The sequence below is a fragment of the Macrobrachium nipponense genome, chromosome 17, assembly GCF_015104395.2.
Source record: "Macrobrachium nipponense isolate FS-2020 chromosome 17, ASM1510439v2, whole genome shotgun sequence".
Lineage (NCBI taxonomy): Eukaryota > Metazoa > Arthropoda > Malacostraca > Decapoda > Palaemonidae > Macrobrachium > Macrobrachium nipponense.
The window spans coordinates 84369130-84390424 of NC_087210.1; the positions used below are offsets into that span (position 1 = coordinate 84369130).

General features: G+C 38.8%; 2 pseudogenes; one reads left to right on the plus strand and one right to left on the minus strand.

Annotated features, from left to right (window-relative positions):
* Window positions 1–17: 17 nt before the first annotated feature.
* Window positions 18–14299, minus strand: LOC135196397 (cytoplasmic tRNA 2-thiolation protein 1-like; annotated as a pseudogene).
* A 923-nt stretch (window positions 14300–15222) lies between these two features.
* On the plus strand, window positions 15223–19086 carry LOC135196084 (GPN-loop GTPase 3-like; annotated as a pseudogene).
* The last annotated feature ends 2209 nt before the right edge of the window (window positions 19087–21295 follow it).

Below are 21295 nucleotides of genomic sequence, written 5' to 3' on the forward strand. Positions count from 1 at the left end.
TCTTCTTTTTCATCACACACAAAGCAATTATCATGCTACAAAACATGTTTATCGTACTGCACTGAACACACTACTGGCATCGTCGGGCACGCCCACCTCTCCATCGCCTCACCCGTGTGGACAACATTCACGCGTAAGCCCGCCAGAATTTGCCCATCAACCCCGGAGCACGGCGATCAGGCCCGCTCATGTGGACAGGCCTATAGATATTCTGTGCTCTATTGGTTTCTCTAGCATTACAACATGCTTTTTCAAAGGCACTTGCAAATTCTAAAATTTTAAAATTGCATACTTTGTCACCAAGACTGCATTGGATAAATATATATGTGTTTGAAACGGCATTACTTATGCAATAAAAAATATCAGAAATGGATCTTTTTCTGCAAACTTAAAATTCTGCTATGCTTGGAGAGAGACTTGCTTTAAAATCTCCACCACTTGAGTCACTTATATTGTCTCCTAGTCTCTCACGAACTTTAGAAGATTTGCCAATCCCTAATCTTGGTTTACCCTTATTGAGACCTTCAAGGAGTACACAAGCTTTACATACTGGTTGGGAGGAGATGTGACCACAGCGTGTACATACTGATCTTGTTGGAAGCTTAACACCATCACGAACAGACAAACATTCACCTGTGAAGAAACATTAAGGTAGTTTTTAACAATGTGAAGTTCCTAAAGCATGGTCTTTAAGAAAGAAATCTTTTTGAAGAATGAAAATTGCCTTGAAGCCAAGGAACAAGTAAAAGTAAAAGTTTATACTAAAATAACTAAACCTTTCGTAAAGTGCTTATTATATTCTATTTATGTTAATTAGCAAATATAAAAATTAAAAGCAACACTAAAAACATTTAACTGCTCAAAAAGACTAAGGAAAAAAAGAAAAAAAAAAAAAGAATGGTTAATACAATATACTTGATAACAATTAATGTTCTCAATTTCTAAAAGTCTATGGTAAGCCAACAAATCCACTTTCAATATGTCTACTTTTCTAAAACAGCAGAAATCTTTGTAATTGTACACTTAAAATGCTATTTCTAGCTCTAAAAAGGTCAGTCAGGCAAACAAACTATTTCTAATGTAAATATTACAGTTTAGCTATAAAAATAGTCGGTAAACTTCAAAAATTCCTTTAAAGTAATTTTGGAAAAGATAAGGTGAGGGTTATGGTTTGGAGGAACTGAAACACGAAAGCAATCAAATCACAAGAAATGCAAACTGCTCTTCGATGTTGAAAATATCTCCAGCCCAGTAAAATGCATAAGAAAAATAAACTTTATTTGACGAAACCACGATTAATAAACATACCTGAATGAATAACATCAATAATTGCAGTAGCTCTTATCTTCTCTAGATCCTTTAAAAAAGCCCTTGCATGACCTCGATAAGCATTTGGGGAGTAAATACATTCAGTTGAGAAGTAATCCAATTTCTTGAAATATGCATACATGACAATCTCCTTTTCATAAGTGTACTTGAATGGTTTTGATCTTGGTATTGATCCCTCTGAGTCCTGAGAAAATTATTTTTAAAAAGCATGTTATTTAAAACCAGCATTACTGTTTCAAATATGTAGATACAGCTTTAAACCTTTAGCATTCAAGGAGCCAGTCAGTTCTAGAAGGATTAACATATATATTTACAGACTTGACTCACCAGCCTTAAACGAGTTATGATAAATTCTTAATAAATTGATGAGCTCCTAACAACTCTGTTACAACTACATGTATAACTATTCAATACATATAATAGTATGAAAAAGACGACTGATAAGAAAAGTCATATGGCCTAAGTTGCAAACTGCTAGAACTTACAAAAGCTTAAATTCTCAATACTCATGGATAGTCAGTAGTGAAATTTACATAATTTTAAGAACATTTTGTAAATATGAAGCACTCAGAAACTTTGATTCTTACTGTCACAATAGCTGTACATCTTTGTAGTCTTGCAATATCACCTCGTAGTATATTCATCAAAACTGTTTCTGCAATGTCATCTGCATTGTGCCCTGTGACAATCTTATCAACCTTAAGTAGACTTGCACCACGATCTAGGGCTTGCCTTCTGAACACTCCACAAAAAGTACAGTTGTTTTTTCTGCCTGCCTAGAAAAATTGGGATATTCGTAAAGCAACATGAATAACTAGTATATAATTACCTACAACCATTGACAGCTGTAAACCATACACTATAGCAAACTACTGCTGACCATAACAGGGCATATTTTCAAAATAAACCACTTAAAAAAATTTTCATTTTATTTTTTCTACAAATCATTACTTTACATTAACCTTATTGTGCACCTATGCAATATTAAAGACACTCCAGAGAAGGAAAATCCTTCCAGTTTCACCTGGCTGAGTATGCATCAAGGTTCCACAAAAAAACACCACCACACTGCAAACTGAATCATATTTGTGTTAAGTTGTCTACACAAGCTGCAATGAATGGATGGATTGGGAGAGGGAAATATCAGTTAAATAATGGGCTTGTAATAAGAAGAATAATCTTGTTTTGAAGAATAATTTTTTTTCAAAACAAAACTGTTTTTTGGTATAAACCAATCACTTTATGCTAGCATTAATTTGTTGTAGTGGCGGTTATAAACACATTTTGATCAGCTGTGTAAATGAATGGAGCTTGTTGGTAGTAGTTAGGAATGAACAGTCCTGAAATTATGTTAAAGCCAGAGATATAAACTACAGTAATGAGAATGCTAGTAAAAATTATAACAGACATTGTCAACAATACTGGAGAATCTAATGATGAACTATCCTCCACCAACCCTAAGCCCTAGCAACATTCCTAAATAAGATGTTCAGTTTGGGGTAACCTGTTGATCACCTTTCAACTTGTAAAGGTTATTTACTTATGTACTTCCATATTAAACAATGTTTAGAGATGGTTGCTAAGCTAATTTATATCCACGATTTCATGAACGCATGCCTCAAGTCTCCTATGCACCAACCCATTAATTTTCTGTAATCAGCAACTCAAGTAAAAAAATCCAGTAGTGAGGGTGCCTTTGCTTACATTTGAATAAAGTGAAAAGCCAAATGAAAAAAGGATATTAAAAAAAAACAGGAACAAAGACAGAAAGGTGTCACTTGAATGACAATCAGGTAATGAATAAACTAGTACAGTACTATTGCTACTACCAGAGGTGATACCTAGCGGGATACCTAGAGGGACACCTAGCAGGGAAAAGGGTTCTGATCTTTTTTAGGAGTATACTGTACTATCATCTGAAAAGAAGCTTGTCATAGGATTAAGCAAATGTACATATCATACCTGTTCTACAATGCGATCCATAGTCCAGTCCATACAACTCTTCATAAGACAAAATCTTGAGAGGGATTCCATACTGCTGTTCATTTCTCTGACGGTTTCAAGACTGTCGTCTCGGTAACCTGAAGCGATTGTATGTTAAAATTGATATTTCAAAATAAAATTGAAACTAGATGCCAGTCACTCTAATTATTCAGCAATGTTAACCATATTTAAAAAACAAAGAGGGCCTTTTGAAAGGCTATTTACTCAATAGCCAAGGAATGCCTTCTGATGGTGATAAATTCTTTATCTAAGGAAGAAAGGATCTTCAAAACCCAATATATGTTCGACTTACCAGTAATTCCTTCACTACTGAAAAGCAAAGCCAACTTCAACCCATAGTTGTAGCGATCATTTAATAACTTCATAATATATGCCAACACTGTTGAGCTCCCTTTCCTCCTGGTAAATAATCACAATATCACTTGTCTTATTGTTTTACAAAGTTACATATTTATCCAGAAACATTTACCTACAATGCCCTAGCAATCATTACTGTACTGTCCATAGATTATTTGATCTTTGGTTCTGCTCTATTGTTAAAAAAAAGTGTGACCAGTCTACTACGTATATATACTATGTATATTTCCTAAGTAAAACTAAAACAAAAAATGTTGTGTGAGGACTTGAAAAGAAACTGGAATTTTGTTGGGAACTGAATATATAAATCACTTTTGCTGGTGTACTTGATTATGGAATTTTTATTCTAAAATTAATATTAATAATACTTACCTGTATAATTTATCTAGCCCTAAATCCCCCCCAAAAACCGCACCAAAATTTACCACATTGGCAACCCTGTTACCTCCTATTCTGTCCGCCAGTTGGCAACACTGTCGTTGACAGATACGAAAACTTATTTCCCTCAAATCAGTTGTGATAGGCAGATTGTGGGGTAGGATGGGTGGGACTAGATAAATTATACAGGTAAGTATTACTAATATTAATTTTAGAATAAAAATTCCATATTAATAAACATTACCTTAATATAATTTATCTAGCCCGATTAACCACATTGAAAAGGAGGAGGGAATCTGAATACAATTTCCCCTTCGGACAGAATAGGAGAAAACAAACAAAGATATATCATAGGCAGTCAAAACTCAACCCAAGGTCAAAGATACTAACAACTCAAAGTCTCCTACCATAATGCCACCAACTGCGGTAGCACAGGACAAGGAGTAAGTGCATAGTCAGTCCGTCTGTACTAAAGTCAGGTGACCGACCAGGTGACCAGTCAGATGAATTGCGGACAGCAAGGCTGCACCCTGAAGACTATCAAGCACTATTCTTTCCCTAAAGGATGAGTGTCTGGACTGTCTGGGCGATTCAAAGCTAAGCAAACCTTGGGGGTGTATCAACGCAACCCGAAGTCGCCAGCCAACGAATCGGCTCATGAGCAACTCCTAACTCGAGCTTTTCTGGTGCCAAGAGAAAGGAGCGCGGAGCAAAAAGGCGATTCAGTCCCGAAGGACGAATGCCTGACAGTCCAACCTGGTCTCATGTTACACGATCATCGGGGGTGTATCAACGCAACCGACTTCGTCAACAAGAAAACTCAGGGCTACTAAGTGTCGCCTGATCTCCACGGAGTGTCTGACTCTGAGAAGACAGGTGAGACAAAAAGTAGATGGTGAGCGAGTCACCAGATGACAGCAGACGATCCATCGACTAATTCCCTGTCCAGGACAGTGGAAGAAGCAGGAGTCGTCAGGACAAGCGAACCAGTGGCTAGTCCTAGGTCAGCATCGACTCTGGGAGAAGCGTAGTCGCCAGTGCCGACAACCCAGTGGCTGGAACCATTTCACACTGAAAATGGAAGCAGCATGAGTTGCCAAGCAGTCAGTCCTTGTCATCAAAAACACCTAAATACCAAACTGCCTAATTCCCATTATAACTACGTCAAAAACGGCCATGGGTTATAATACAAAAACAAAAAATATATACAACAAAACAAAAATTAATGAATAATATACAGGTAGCAAACCAAACGTAAAACAGGAAGACTACCTAATTCTCCTGTCTGACGACCTGTCCTGCCATCACCAACGGGCCCAAAGAACGAAGGTCGCCTAGACTAGAGAAATATCCCTCAAGTAAAAAGAGCAAAAAACAGAATTAGAACGCCAAGTCGCCGCCTCAAGCACCTTGGCGACTGAGACGTTCTTCATAAAAGCTACTGATGTAGCAACTGCTCTAATACAGTGTGCTCTCGGCGTCTGGTCTTCCCCAGCAGCCGAACCACCAGTTTTAACAATCAGATCTCTGAGAAAAAAAGATACACCATTCTTTGAAATAGGTCTCTTGACATTTCGGGGTGAAACAAACAGATGACGGGGACGACCCTGAATGTCCTTCGTGCGGCGTAAATAACATGAGAGCGCCCTAACAGGGCAAAGAACTAATTCCTCATTTAAATTACCAACAAAGTCGACCAGCGACTTCAGTACGAAAGACCTGGGAATGGGATTATCAGACGATTCAGTCTTTGCGACAAATTCAGGAAGGTATGACAAAATCATGTCTTGTCCAGATCTGGCAACCAGAAAAGAGAGTGCTTGCAGTTCACCCACCCTCTTGGCTGTAGCCAGTGAGACAAGGAAGAGTGTCTTAGAAGAGAGGTCCCTAAATTTGGCAGAATTCAGAGGCTCAAACGGAGGGAACCTTAAGGCTTGAAGGACTTTGTTAACGTCCCATGTCGGAGGCGAACACTGCGGCCTGGGTCGAGATAGGGAAAAAGATCGAAGTAAATCTCTAATGACATAAGATGAAGAGATCTCAGGAAGCCTTGCCTTAAAAACATAGGAAAGCATAGACCTATAACCCTTAATGCACGAAGGTGACAGGGCCCTGTCATGATGTAAATGAACTAAAAACTCCGCTACTTTCGGTAAGGAAGGTCTAGAAATTGAATGTCCTTGAGACTTACACCAACGTCTGTAAACCGACCATTTTAGCCTGATAATTTACTCTGGTTGATTGCCGACCTGGCGAAGAGCCAACTGTCGCGCCCACTCTGGAGGAGAACCCTTCGTGCTTGGAGAACCTCCTGACAGTCTCCAGGCATGAAGATGAAGCATGTGGAGCCTCTGATGGAACCGATGAAAATTTGGGGTTGTTTGAGAAGATCTGGTCTCTCTGGCAGGCGAATGGGGGGTTCCACCAGTGCTTCCAGAAGGTCGGGAAACCACATCCTTCTGTGGCCAGAAGGGGGCGATCAAGGTGAGATCCAGACGCTTGGTTGCCCTCACTTTGTTGAGGACTGACCTCACCAGAGAGAACGGAGGAAAAGCATAGGCTTGAAGTCCCTCCCAGTCCTGCAAAAGAGAGTCTGTCCCGGCACCTCTGAGGAGTCTGGTAAGGGTGCGAAGAATATCTGGCACCGAAAATTCAGTGGGGTGGCAAACAGATCGACTGTGACAGGCCATTTCTTCCTGAGGCTGTCGAAGACTTCCTGGCAAAGTGTCCACTCCGACCCTTGAACTTCGTTCGGTCTCGACAAGGCGTCTGCTAAGACGTTGTGATGGCCCAGGATAAACTGAGGGACCAACGTAATCCCCCTGTCTGTGCCCAAAACACAGGATTGATCGGGCTTCTTAAGTGAAGATCCGACTGTGTGCCGCCTTGGTTTCTCAAGTACGAGACTGCTGTGGTGTTGTCGACAAAGATCGCGACAACCGACTCCAACAGTTGTTCCTGAAATGAAAGAAGGCCTAGGTACACTGCCCTCAGTTCCCTCCAATTTATTGACATGCTCCTCTCCTCCTCTAACCAAAGGCCCGAAGCGGCTTCGGAGCCCAGGTGTGCGCCCCAACCTTGATCCGAGGCGTCTGACCAAAACATTAGGTCCGGAGGAACTGAAAGAAGAGATGTCCCTGACTTGAGGCGGTGAACTTGCATCCACCAACGGAGATCCTTCCGACATTGTGGAGAAGAGGCGACTATCGTGTCCTCGGACACGAAATCCCATGACTGGCGAAGTGTCGACTGAAGGGACCTCATTCTGAGACGACCTCCGGGAACCAGTTGGATGAGGGATGACAAATGGCCCAGGAGAGACCTCCAAAGAGAAACTGGCTGCGTTACGGAGGACAAAAATTCTTCGATCAGACTCAGAAGCTTGTCTATCCGTTTCTGAGCGGGAGAAGCCCTCAAAATCTGGGAATTCAAAACAATCCCCAGATAAGTCATGATCTGGCAAGGGATTAGATTGGACTTGTCGAAGTTGACACGAATGCCCAACTCGACACAAAGAGACAGAACTATCTCCCTCGACCGGAGACATTTCTCTAGAGATTCGGCCTGGACTAGCCAATCGTCCAGATACCGAAGCATCCTTACATTTAACCGATGCAGAATAGCTGAAACAGGAGCCATCACCGAGAAAAGACCTGTGGAGCAGTGGTGAGGCCGAAACAAAGGGTCTTGAACTGGAAAACTCCCGAGTCCGTGAAAACCGAAGGTAAGGTCCATGCTTCTTGGATGGATGGGGATTTGCAGATAAGCATCCTGCAGATCGATGGAAATCATCCAGTCCCCCCTCCTGACGGATGAAAGAACAGTCTGGACCGTCTCCCATCCTGAACTTGGACTTTAGAATGAACTTGTTCAAAACCGAAAGATCTATGATGGGGCGCCAGGCACCCGAGGCCTTTAGAACTACAAACACTCCGAGAGTAAAACCCGGGAGAAGGAGGAGCTCGCTCTATGGCATCCTTCTCCAAGAGGGCCGAAAGCTCCTTCTCCAAGGCTTGACCCCTGATTGAGTGAGGGGAATAACTGCTGAACTCGAGAGGACGATTGGAAAGTGGAGGTCTGGAAACAAAAGGGATCTCGTAACCTTCCTTCAGGACCTCCACACCCAAGCATCCACCGCTCTCCCCTGCCAAGCTGACCAATGGCGGGGAGAGACAAGCTCCTACTGCGGTCTCCAGGCGAGGTGATGACTCCTACTTCCGAAAATTCTTACGCAGAGACAAGGAAGAAGAAGAAGAAGAAGAAGAAGGTCCTCCTGGAGGTTGAGCTCTTTCTCTGCCCTTGGAGCCACGCCAAGAACCTCTCCCGCGTTTCAAAGGGTGAGCACCAGAGGATGAAGAAGAGCACCAGCAACCTGAGATGTACTCTGGAAAAAAGAGCCAGAAGGAGGTTGTTGGGCTGGAGCAGAAGGTACAGATCTGGTCCTAAACTTACGCTTACTCCTTGAAGGAATGGGAGGAAGACCAGAGGAAAAAGCTCTTGATAAGGCCCAGTGAGCTTGGAAGAGGCATCACCTTGATGTTCCTTCAAAACCTCAGAAAGCACAGAAATATCGAAAAGGAAATCGCCAAAAGGAGAAGAGGACAACAGACGGGTTCTCTGAATCTCCGATACAGAGGAGGGTAACTGCGACAAATACAGGTTACGCCTTAGAGAAACAAGAAAGGCCTGCATTGAAGCAGCAAGCTCGTTCTGATGTACAGAAGCGATTGAAATGGATCATGAGCAGAATTCTCAAAAAGAGAGCATCAGGAGGTACAAACCCGGAGTCCTTGATATACATTAAAAGCCCTCCGAGGACCCACATATGAAGGATTGAGCTTCTTGTAAGGAGCTCATAACAGCCTCCATAGCAATAAAATCTTCAATTGAGACAGAGACCGAAGCCTTAGAAGGCAAGGGTTGACTTGAAAGTCGGACAAAATCAGGATTTGGCTTGGGGGGTCGAGAGAATGAAGAATCATCCGCCACCTGGTAAACTCCTCTCCGGTGTCGTAGAAGAGAGAGAGCTTCCTCTTCCCTTCCCCGATCACCTTCGAAAGTTTAGCGGCAACGTCCGTCCTCACTCTCGCGAAACCTCTGGGCAAAGGGAAAATGTAAAAATTCCCATTGACCGGGAAGGACCGTCAAGAAAAATCCCTTCTGTAATACAACGAGGCGGAGGCTGCTTCTGCTCTTTAGGCCTCGCCTGAGGTAAGAAAACTCAAAATTAAATCAAAAAGTTTCTTGAATTCTACATCATGACATCCATTCGAGGAAACATCAATATCACACGAATCCGCGTCATCATCATCATCATCGTCAGATCCTAACTTAGAAACTTCCTCTGAAGTAAAATCCTGACGACTAGCTATCTTAGGTCTGACACTAATATCCCTCCCCCCTTCTCCTAAATAAGCGGAAGGCTCCTTACGTATCGTGAGGGAGGTGGCTGAGCAACTGGGGAGGGGGGGAGGAAGGTCCCGGCGAAACACGGCGGGAGCGAGAAAAGGGGGGAGGGATGGCCTACTCCTCCCCGCCTCACCAACTACCCGCATGGAGACCCGGTACCTCATAGTGGTCGCCCTATACCCCCCGCTGGGGGACCCCCTGGTCACCTCCGATAGTGTGAGAGAAGGTGATGAGGTTGTCATAACAACCAAGGGGTCCCCCAGCTCCTCCCTATATCAGAGAGGGAGGGAAGGGGCAGGGTAAGGTGCTATGGAACACGTGACCGCAAGTGGCCTAGGCCGCGAGCAACACAACCGTGGTAGGGCCCACGTGAACCAAGCTGTACCAATACATGGAACAAGCACCTAGGCTAGCCTAACACCCTAAATAATAATAAAAATACATCGAAAGGTGGAAGAGACACTGTTAGTAAAAGAGAAAGAAGCCCAGGAGGAGGCAGACTGTTCCAAGAAACAGGAGCCTACTCGGAGCCAGCGATAGCCGATGTAGAGCAAGAGCCGGGATGCTGGGCCGGAAATAATAATAGCCCTAAATACCAAGCTAAGAGAATGGTAGGAGGGCTGAACTAGCTAAAACTCGATGTAAAACAATGAATGTGATAAAGTAAGCCCATAAGTATAAGAAGTCCCAGTATGGAGGACCGGGAATTCTTACGAGGCGGCATGGCCGCCACGAGACAACCGGGGAACCGTATATGACCTATTAAGAGGAAAATACTGGTACCCGGAAGATAAAAATACGGTAAAATGTTACTTATGAGTTACTTAACTTAGCCGTGGCAATTGCAGAGCGTTCCATCGTAGATAGTACGAATAAAATCCAAGAAAGCACGAGCACAAGAAAATGGCGACTTGTCGCTGGCGCTAAAAATTAAGGATGACCGCTAGGGGCGCTGCTGTCCGTGGCGTCCTCTAGTAGTAGTAGTAGAGGCTGCATCGCCCGTTGGTATCAGCTCTCTCTTGGGGGGATTCTGATAGGGAAGTTCTAATTGGTGTTTGTCTCGTGGTAGTGTTCCACACTCGCCCCTATATCATACCGACACTTCTTTTTAAGAGTGAGCGATCAGTTTTACTGACATTTTCTTAATTTTTGTTTTTTGTTTTTTCCTGTGTAATTTTAGGCTAATATTAGCCTAGAAAGAATGATATTAAGGATACTTTCATAGGCCGACACGAGCTGAGCCCAGAAAAGCGCCCTTTGGCACTGTTACGGGACTAACAGGGGACACGTTGGGTAAAGATTCGTTAGGCACCTGCCCGGACCGGATCCCCCCTAGGCCCTAGGCCTTCGCCACGACGGGGTTCACAAGCCGGGGTATCTGTCGCACCGTTACCCATGGTGCTGTCGACAGGTACCTGACGAGGAGCTGAAAATGAATCTAAAAGTGTGTTAGACATTCTAGTAAAGGCTTCTTGAAAATTCTCTGACAGATTGTTAAACTTAGCAGAAATATCTCTATCTAGACTAAGCTGTAATTTCTTAAAATTCTGTTTCCAGGTAGTTTCCATTGCCAAAATCTTCGAATCTACATCCAAGAACTAACTTCACTAATTACCGGTTGTACAGGGGCAAAGCATCAATTAATTCGGAATCGGAGTCGTACGATACCGAAACCGAAGAGCCAGAATCATGAGCGCCCAAGTCAAAGAATTCGTTAGATACAGTTTTATAGCAATCGATTTCTTTTTCTCCTTAACCGATCTTTTTACGCTGCAAGATTGTTTGGCGTTTCATATAAGCAGTCATATCCTCGTCAGACCAGGGCTTACATACGTCACAACGAGAAGTCAAGTCACAAACCTGTCCACGACAAGAACTACAAATGTCATGGGGTTCATACTCCCTGCTACTCATCCTTGTCCCACAAACCGGGCAGTTCCTGATGTTGCTGGCAGAAGGAAGCATCGTAATTTCTTGGTAATCCATTGTAGAATTGGACAGGTCAGTAGTTCCGGGTCGCGCAAAAGTTTCGTATTTAAGATAAGAACCACAACAGAAATCAAAGTTAATTCACTATTTCGTGATGTAATGCGTGAGTGGTAATTCATATAAAGTTTCATTTAACAAATAATGAAAGCTTTAAAGGCACAAAAATGTTTAAGGAAATTTATAAAGAGCGGCCGTGATGTAAACAACACGGGCGCTCGTTAACAACTGATTTGAGGGAAGGTTTTCGTATCTGTCAACGACAGTGTTGCCACTGGCGGACAGAATAGGAGGTAACAGGGTTGCCAATGTGGTAAATTTTGGTGCGGTTTTTGGGGATTTTTTGTTTAGGGCTAGATAAATTATATTAAGGTAATGTTTATTAATAACTATGTTTCAAAATGCATGTGGTACCAAGCAGCTTTACTGTACAAATATTGTAGTCCAATAGTTAATCAGTACCAAACACACGGTGGAGTAAAGCATTCATTATATCCCATCAAGGAAATTACACAGTTCCATATTTATGTGCCACAAAAAGTTTTACATTTCGAAATAAATATATCAAATGTTACCTGAAGCTGCAATAGCAACATAATCTCCTGAGTTAAAGAGATTTGCTGCTGTTATAGTTTGATGTACCTCCTCTTCAAATGCCCCAAAAGAAACATTCTTTGCAAAGTTTGTATCTCCTGTCTTGGGCCTCTGTAAGTAACAAATACAATTATTTTTTATTAAATTTTTCAGCCATTTTATGAGAACAGAAACCATCACACTTCATCTAATTTAAAACATGGCCATCAAATAATATATAAACTAGCGGTTTTAAATGACATGAACTCTTTTAACAGGCCTTGAGCAGTATATCAGTAAGTAAGCTTTACAGTACAATACTGTACAAAAATATTCCTCCACAAATAATTACTTCTTATATTTCAAAGGAGAGAGAGAGAGAGAGAGAGAGAGAGAGAGAGAGAGAGAGAGAGAGAGAGAGAGAGAGAGAGAGAGAGAGAGAGAGAGATAATATTTTATAATTTTTAAGTAATCTTTTTATCCGCAAAGAAACAGAATGCCACAAACTGACAACGCTACAATACGTACATCAGTACATTTACAGTAACTTCAGTGAAAACTTCATGAAATGAAAAATAACCCTTAAAAAATAATGAGTAAATAAAATGTAAAACATTAAAAAACTTCTCAAGTTGGTTAAAATTCAAATAAAACATTTTATATAATATCTTACAGGCTAATCTGATTAGCTAAAATAGAAATTACTGCACAAAAGCACTACCATACCTTCAGCACAGCATTCCTGCCACACTTTGTGCTGCACTTAATTGGCATGATTCTCCTGTAAATAGAAATAGTACATCAAAATTGAAGAATGTTTTAACTCAATTTGAGTATAGATGGTCTGTGAATGACTACTTATTATAACAATAACAAGAAATATGTGCCAATGGCATAATGTTTAAAAAAATCTACCTTTTGTCTTATAACAAGCAATCAGCTAAACATACACCTAACTACCTGTATGTGAAGGGTACTTGATCCCCATGCACATGTGTCCAAGGAAGTGTAAAATTACCAATAGTGGGACAATAATTTGTATCACCTACTTCAGCTTAGGATGGGAGGTCCAATGAGGTATAATTAGGACCCCACTACCTTAGATTAGGATGCATCCCTGTCTTTTATGCAGTGACTTAGAGAGCTCCAGGTTTAAGTTACGTTGGGGGTGTAATTGGGGCAAAGCCCTCACCAGCAACCTAGATTAGGTTAGGATGTCTCTCTGTTTTAATCAGTGCCTTACACTTTGGGTTAGATTTCATTTGGTGTGTGAACATGTACCTAGGTTAGGTTAGGTTGGAGCAGGGGTGGGTCCACCTGACCACATAATGAAATAAATAAATTTTATTTATTAACATTAAACTTATGTTAGTAATACCAACAAACCACGAAATAATAAGTGTATAGCTAACTTACTAGCTAAATAGGTAATCAAGAGCAATCGAAGGGGGCAATTATTTTATTTTGAGTTGTGCCTCAGGAACCAACCTTGTATGGTAAGATTTTATAACCTAACAAGGTGCCTTGGATAGTTTAAGATGCATTCCTGTAACTGTACTTGATACATCTTCTTGCTTTGTCATTTTATTATGATTTTACTACAGAAATGGATACCTATGTAGGTAGGTAGTAGGCTAGGTAGCATACGTGCGTGTGAGCTTTACCCTAGCTAATTCCTAGCCAATTACATGAACCATATAGTAGAAGTACTAGTAGTAGGCTATTAGCTAACTTATATTGCACCTGTAACCATTACCCATTAATGTTGGCGCAAACCACTCGTTTTCTTTCGGTTTTTTACCCTCCAAAAAAAAAATGGTTATTAGGCTAGTACCTGTTAAAGATGCCGATTCTTACCATCTAGTCTACTAGTGAACTGGTAGGTAGGTAGTACAGACTGATTTTTAAGGAATTTACAGTTCATACTTACCCTGAAATTTGTAGACAGCCAAAATAAAATAAAATTTTATTGGCTTTTGTAGATTTATAGATCCGTCAGATGGAACAGCTTAGATATTGCAAGTTCCACAAGATCTTGAAACTATAGTAGTAGTATGCACGTTCTTCTGACTTTGAACGCCTCACTTGCACGTTATTTTCTTTCTTTGTGTCGTGTTTGATATAAATAAAACGTGGTTTCAACAGATGACGTAAGTTTTGCAAAATTATTTTTCATTTCTGTACATTTATGACAAATAGAAAATGGCAGGATCAAAATATAACCGAGTTAGTGTAAGTGGAGTCGACAACCGTGGTAGGCCTTACCAAAATCCAGTGGACAGTAGCTATATGAAAGAATTAGACATGAAATTAAGTAAAATTGAATCGCTTAAAGCAGTTAAAAGAAATTATAAATAACTGAGACAAAAAAAAAACATGACAGATAGACATGAATGACAAGACAACCTTTAGGGCCTATAAACAATATAAAGAAAACATAAAAGAAGAAATTGGTATAATCAACACTGAAAAAACAATGCTGATCAATAGGGCTAGACTAGGCACATTAAAATTAAGTTACATGAATAGGCTAAAATGGGAAGATACAAACTTTTAGTGCTGTGAAGAAAAAATTAAAACTTAAATATCTCTAACTCTACTGCCCAACATATAAGTAACATTAGAAATAGATATAGCAGCCATATCAAGAAAATAAAGAAGAATTGATGGCTAATGTCCTATTTACGCGGTAGATATCTGCAGAGAGGAGGAGGACACCGACGAACATTTATTCATGTGTAAAATCATACAAAAAACAGATCAGGACATTACTTTACAGACCCTAAAATCCCCTAAGAGAAAATTGGAGGAATATGTAAGGCTAGCCCTGGAAATGAAGCCTGTTGTGAATCTGTTAAAGCTAATACCATGATTGTGCCTCAATTAAAAAAGGGAGGGTATTTAAGGGGGTTGGTTAAAAGTAAAGTGGAAATATTTTATAATATCTAGTTGAGAAATATATGTAAAGTGGGGGTGGGTGTTAAGGCTGTTGAGAATTGTAATGGACATGAATTAAAATAAACATTTTGCAGTACTGTCAAGTAAAACTAAGTACGAGTAAAGTTGAAATCAACATGAGAACATGTAGTGTGGCCAGCAACTGCATCTGTGGAGTGCGCGTTTGGAACCAGGCACCAGGAACCAGATCTGTCGAAAGAGGAAATTGAAAATAGGAAGACATTTATAAAAGATTTATGCTATTACAGGAACAATAAACTTAAACAAACGAAGACAAAGAAGGAATAGAACGAGCATGGGAGCCGTTTCAAAAGCACATTCTGTCGACTACTACTACTACTACTATTGGCACCTCGTTAATGTCGCAGGATTGTCTTAGAGAAGGTATTTATATATTTTTAGTATCGTTGTCCTTCCAGATACAGGTAAAATTGAATTCTATAAGTATTAATAGTATCCACCTTATTGGGGTTGTGAATAAAAAGAAGTTAACGAATTTAAAGGGCCATAATAGGAAGTTAGCGGGTAAAAATTACATGGTTTGCTGTACCATACTACTAGGTAGCCTACCTACTAGGTAGGTAGTAGTACTACTAGGTACCTACCTAGGTATTACCTAGTAGGTAACTAGTTAGTAGGTAGGTATATTAGCATAGGTACTTAACCATGCAGGTTATTATCGTAAGTAAACCGTGGGTTAGGTCACGTGTATGTTCGAGGCTAGCCTATTTTGCAGATAGACTATACAAGGCTACTATCCTAAGGTGTACCTATCACATGGGCCCAAGTGGTGGCATTTCATTTTGCACCTACCTAGCTAGTATGTAAGTTTCTTACTCCGTTTTAGCCCTGAATCTTTTTCTTCTTTCAGGTCCTGTGCCTTTTACTAGGTAGCTGACAAGAAAATCATTATAGGTATACCTACGTACCGTAAAATAAAATTTAGAAACCTGCTAACAATATGAGATATGCTCAGCTTGTTTTAGGCCCTGCTGGATCAGGGAAGTCTACATATTGTGCCGCAATTCAAAAACATGCAGAAACACTGAACAGAGTCATCAAGTAAGTAACAGATGTATTTTTAACATTACCTAATACTACTAATCGGATTTTATTGAAGTCCTTTTCTCAGTATACAGTATGTATTGTTTTATCACAAATACATTCATTGATAGTAGCCCATTTAAACTTCACATTTTTCTTCAGACACCATTCCTAGCCAAAAGCCTCTGGTGGCATTAAAGTCATTTCCTGTGTTTCTGTTCCATGCATGGTTTTGTTTGTTGAAACAGATTACTTTTATTATAATCCATTTGATTTTATATAGGTATTTTTTTGTTTTTAGCATAAACGTTTTTTATGAATACGTTCGCAGTCCATATTATATTATTGACTTCCTTCTCAATTAATCTAACTATATACAGCATTTCTGTATATACTGTTTTAGATTACTGTTGTGTTATCGGTATCATGAACTGAGAGATAGAGAGGAGAGTTTGATTTTGTTATTGAGTATAGTTTTTGCTGTCGTTACTATACCATATTTGTTGTACTTGGTCTGTGATTTGGTGCTTTTTTTTTCAGTGTTGTAAATTTAGATCCGGCAGCAGAAGCCTTCTCTTATAATGCCCTCTTTGATGTAAGAGACTTAATCCATGTCGATGATGTTATGCAAGCTGAAGACATGGATTTTGGGCCAAATGGAGGTTTAGTCTTTTGCATGGAATATCTCATGGAACCAGATGGTCGTGAATGGTTAAAGGTAAAGTACAGTATCTAAAGTAGTAAGCATTTTTTTTTTTATCCTTGAAGACTCAATTCTAATATCTTTTTCTTTTTCAGTGTCTGTAATTAACAAAACAATAAGGCTAAATCAGCTTTATCATCAGGAAAGTAATTAAAAACCTTGTTGTCATGATCAGTAGGGCAAGAACGGTATATTTTTAGAAAAATTTGTTAATTGTTATGAATAAAAATTATATATTAGAGACAGACAACTTGTGCATGAGTATTTAAAAATTGCTTCATGGCTGTTAATATCTGGTTGTTTTATAGGAACAACTTGGGGACTATGATGATGACTGCATACTATTTGATTGTCCAGGTCAGATTGAACTGTATACTCACATGGATGTTATGAAGAGTAAGTAAATACTTGATGTAGCTGTGTTGTCACTGTAACTAAGTTTTTAGTACTTTTAGCTGTTAGTAATTGCTGTCACTAAGTTTTTTAGTACTTTTTAGCTGTAAGTAATTGCTGTCAAATGTTATGCCATATGTGTATTTCAGGTGTACATTACATGACTATACATATATACATTACAGTTTTCTTTTTCAGGATGGTACAACAACTCCAGAGTTGGGATTTCCGTGTTTGTGCTGTATTTATTTTGGATGCAGGTTATATGGCTGATGCCTCAAAGTTCCTCTCTGGGTCCCTTACCGCTGCATTGTCGTCATGGTACAGCTGGAGGTATGTATATAAAGAGTGCTGTTTAAATTTAAAATTAAAATACATATATTCGAGTAAATATCATGCAGTTGAAGGGGCTGCAAGTATTGATGGCTTGGCCTTTTCTTTGTATTTGTGTTTTTTAATAATATTAAATTGTATCAGCTAATATTCTGACAAATTGTTCCTAAACCCTGCTCATTACCTGTCCAAACCATTGCACTCTTCACAACTTCCTCATTTGCAACATGATCTTTCTTCCCCCACTTCATTTGAATTTTGTATTTCTCTTTTAGGTTCCACAATCTGAATGTTCTTACAAAAATGGACCTTCTAAACCAGGCGGCACAAGAACAGATAGAAACTTTCTTAGAACAGAAATTCATGAGCTTCTGGTTTCTGATACAGTGTCCTCAAAATTTAACAAAAAGTAAGTACAATATTTTTTTATGCTATTTTGATTTTCTCAGAGTTCATGAAATTTATGAATGTTAATAAAGGGCATAATCATATGTTGTGTTTTTTAGAACACATGTTTTATTCTGGCACTAAAAAAACCCATGACTACTCTTGTGTTAGGTTATGTCAACATCCTTTTTAGGCTCGCCATTGAGCATCATCACGGCTCACAAGTCCCTGTTATTGACAGAAGATGGTTGTATCAGTGTTTCCTGTCAGTATGGACAGATACATTGACTCTTTCATTGTTTTTTTGTTGTTTCAGCCTATGTTATCCTCATTTTCCTTTAGGTGGTGAGAGTTTTTACCTTAAATGATTTTGTTTAAGGTTCATTGGGCTTGAATAAGTGTACTGAATAAAGTGTCATGTGATTGAACTTTATAGTGAGTGCCTTTCTGTAGCTGATAACACCATCCTATTTGCTTGGCATTCATTAGATAGGAATTAGTCCTTTTTTTACCAATTTCACTTATTAAAATGAAATTGATCATGGATAGCTTAGTGGCTCATTAATATTTTACTTAGAGAATGCTGCTGACCTTTGCTACACTTAGTGCACGTTTTTTCTCTTGGGTTCATCTGATGGACAGACTGTGTTAGTAAAATTCATTCTTGAACTTTCTTTTAATGCAGTTCTTTGAGGTTAAGGTTATCCTTTTACTTCAGTTGTAGGTGTTTCAGATTTGTTTTTTATTTTAATCATGGAAGAGTTAAACCCTTTAGGGACTGATTAGAGTTCATCTTCAAAGATATGATATTCTACAAGATACAACTTGCTGTAACTGGTACTGTGTGATTTAATTTAAATGTACATGAAGAAAAGTGCTTGAAATTCATTCTCTGTTTTATCAGTCTTGCTCTAATTGTAATATTGTTTTATATTTCAGGTACCGTAAACTTACAAGTGCTCTAGGTCAATTTTGTTTTGGAAGAATTCTCTTTAGTAAGATACATACCACTGAATATTAATAAGAGGAATCTCTGACGGACTTACTGATACAAGCAGATTTTGGCGCTTCGTATGGCGAGGATGCAGATGTAAAGACACAAGACTTTGAGTATCCTGATCCAGAAGATGAAGAGCCTGATGTTGATTTTAATTAGAAAGTACATAGATTCTTTTATTTTATTTGGAGAAAATTAATTCTGTGTTGTTGTAATGAAGTTATTCTTATAATTCTGTTAGCTTTTTATTTCATTAGGGATCCAATTAGCAGTGGCTGCACAAGTTATAATTCAGACATTTAATTTGTCATTTAAGAAATTTTATGAACAGTTGGATTTTGATGAAACGAATCTTCTGAGCAAAAGTATTTTGTAAAGAAAAGATTAATTTTTTTTAAAGAAACACATTACGTAATTATTTGTACATTACTGTACAAAAGTATAAGGTTTTACATACAGTAATCTCATGATTTTATGCTAATAGACATGTGACAATGTGTGAATACAATCATAGGGCAATCATAGGAACAGCTACTAGGCTATCTTAGCAGGGTGCTATCTCTAGGGATAGAGCAGTTCCATGCAGATTTTGTAATTCATTGTTTTGCTTTGCTTGCAGATTTGGGATTTAACACAAGTGCTAGAGTATTGTCTCCATTTTCTTAAAGCCTCCAATATAGCATAAGGCTCTCAACAGAAGATATCTTTTTCAGGATATGAGAGTTCTTGGAAAAATGCCAAAAGTCTGCCAAACTGCCTTACACAACTGTAGCATACTCTAAGGTATCAATGTCTTTTAAAAAAAACTGAGAGATCAATGGAAGCCATCACTGAACTGTCAGTATTGTGTATTCACACTCATTGCAGATTGTAATGAATTGTGTTTCATGTGTGTCAAAAATGCTGTGAAGCTCCTCTTCTGAAACCGTTTCATTTAGAATGTACTGGAATAAAAGCAGCATTGTTACTTATGTGGAAAGGTATCTTACAGAAGTGGTAGGAATGTTATCTGTACCATATATCTTGCTGCTGCTGAAGGATGCAAGGACACTATGGGCAGGAGTTATTGGGGTTGCAGAATGAATAGAGAGTTGTAAGAGCTGGAGGTTTGTAAACTCTGGAATTTCTTTGGGAAGAGGTGGATAAAAAATGAAAGTTTAATATTATGGCCTATTCACTGGAGGAATAGCTGTTGAACTCGAGAGGAAAATTACCTTCTCAGAAATGACTGACAACTTTATTGGCAAGAGGCTCAAATCTTTTCACTAGAAGATGATTGCCTTTTTATAAGAGAAAACATCATCTTGGGAGTGCATACTACAACAATTTCTTGATGTAGAGAAAGTAGTACTCTCCAAAACTACTATGGTAAAACCAAGAATAGAATGCACTACTAAGTATAGTAATTACAAAACTGCAAATCTTTGGAAAAAGAAAGAATGCTTAAGAAATTAAAGACTATAAGAAAATTCAAAGAGAAAAAGCTGAGATAAAGAATAGTCAGATTCTGTTGAGATCCTAAGATTACTAAGTTAACCAAAAATTAATGTGATCATTGTTTTGCTTAGTCACAGATTGCAGTAATTACTAATAGCAAAAATGACAAACTACTATAACAAAAGAAGAAATAATTACTAGAATAAACTGGAAAATTAAAAGTCCAAAAGGACAGTCAAGAAAGTGTCGGCAGAAAATGGCCAATTTGGGCCTGTCAAAGAGAAGAGACCGTTGCTGAATAACCACTGGTTCCATGCAACGTAAAAGCACCATACAAACAAACAAACAAATCAAAGAGAAGGAGACAGAAGAACTGAATAGAAGAGGGCTTTTAATGTGAAGACAAAATTTAGCAGGTAGTATCTCGAAACTTGAGAGTAATGATAACTTTGGAGGGAAAGGAGAATAATTAATAAAAGAAAATTACATTACACGGTGAGATTAATAAAAACACCTATTATGAGGAAACACATTTTATATATATATATATAATATATATATATATATATATATATATATATATATATGTATGTATGTATAACTTATCACGAAAGTTAGGAACGTGATAAATCCATAAAATAAAGATCTATGCCATGAAGGAAAATAGATGATGTAGTATCCGCAAGACCTTTCGATGTTTAAACATCCTTTACTAAGCAGAAACTGACATACATGAGGAAAAAGACAATATCTTTAAGGTCATTCTTAAACATGTTACAAATACAAGGGTCTAAATGAAAAAGGCCACGACTAACATTGAAATTACAATGAAAAGTAAGATGTATTAAAGCAGATTCTAAAAGATTTCGTGATAAGACACCTCTTGACCTTGCAATTACTGAACTACCGAATAAATTGGGTGTTGTAGTTCAGTAATTGCTTGGTCAAGAGATGTCTTATCACGAAATCTTTTAGAATCTGCTTTAATGCAACTTACTTTTCGTTGT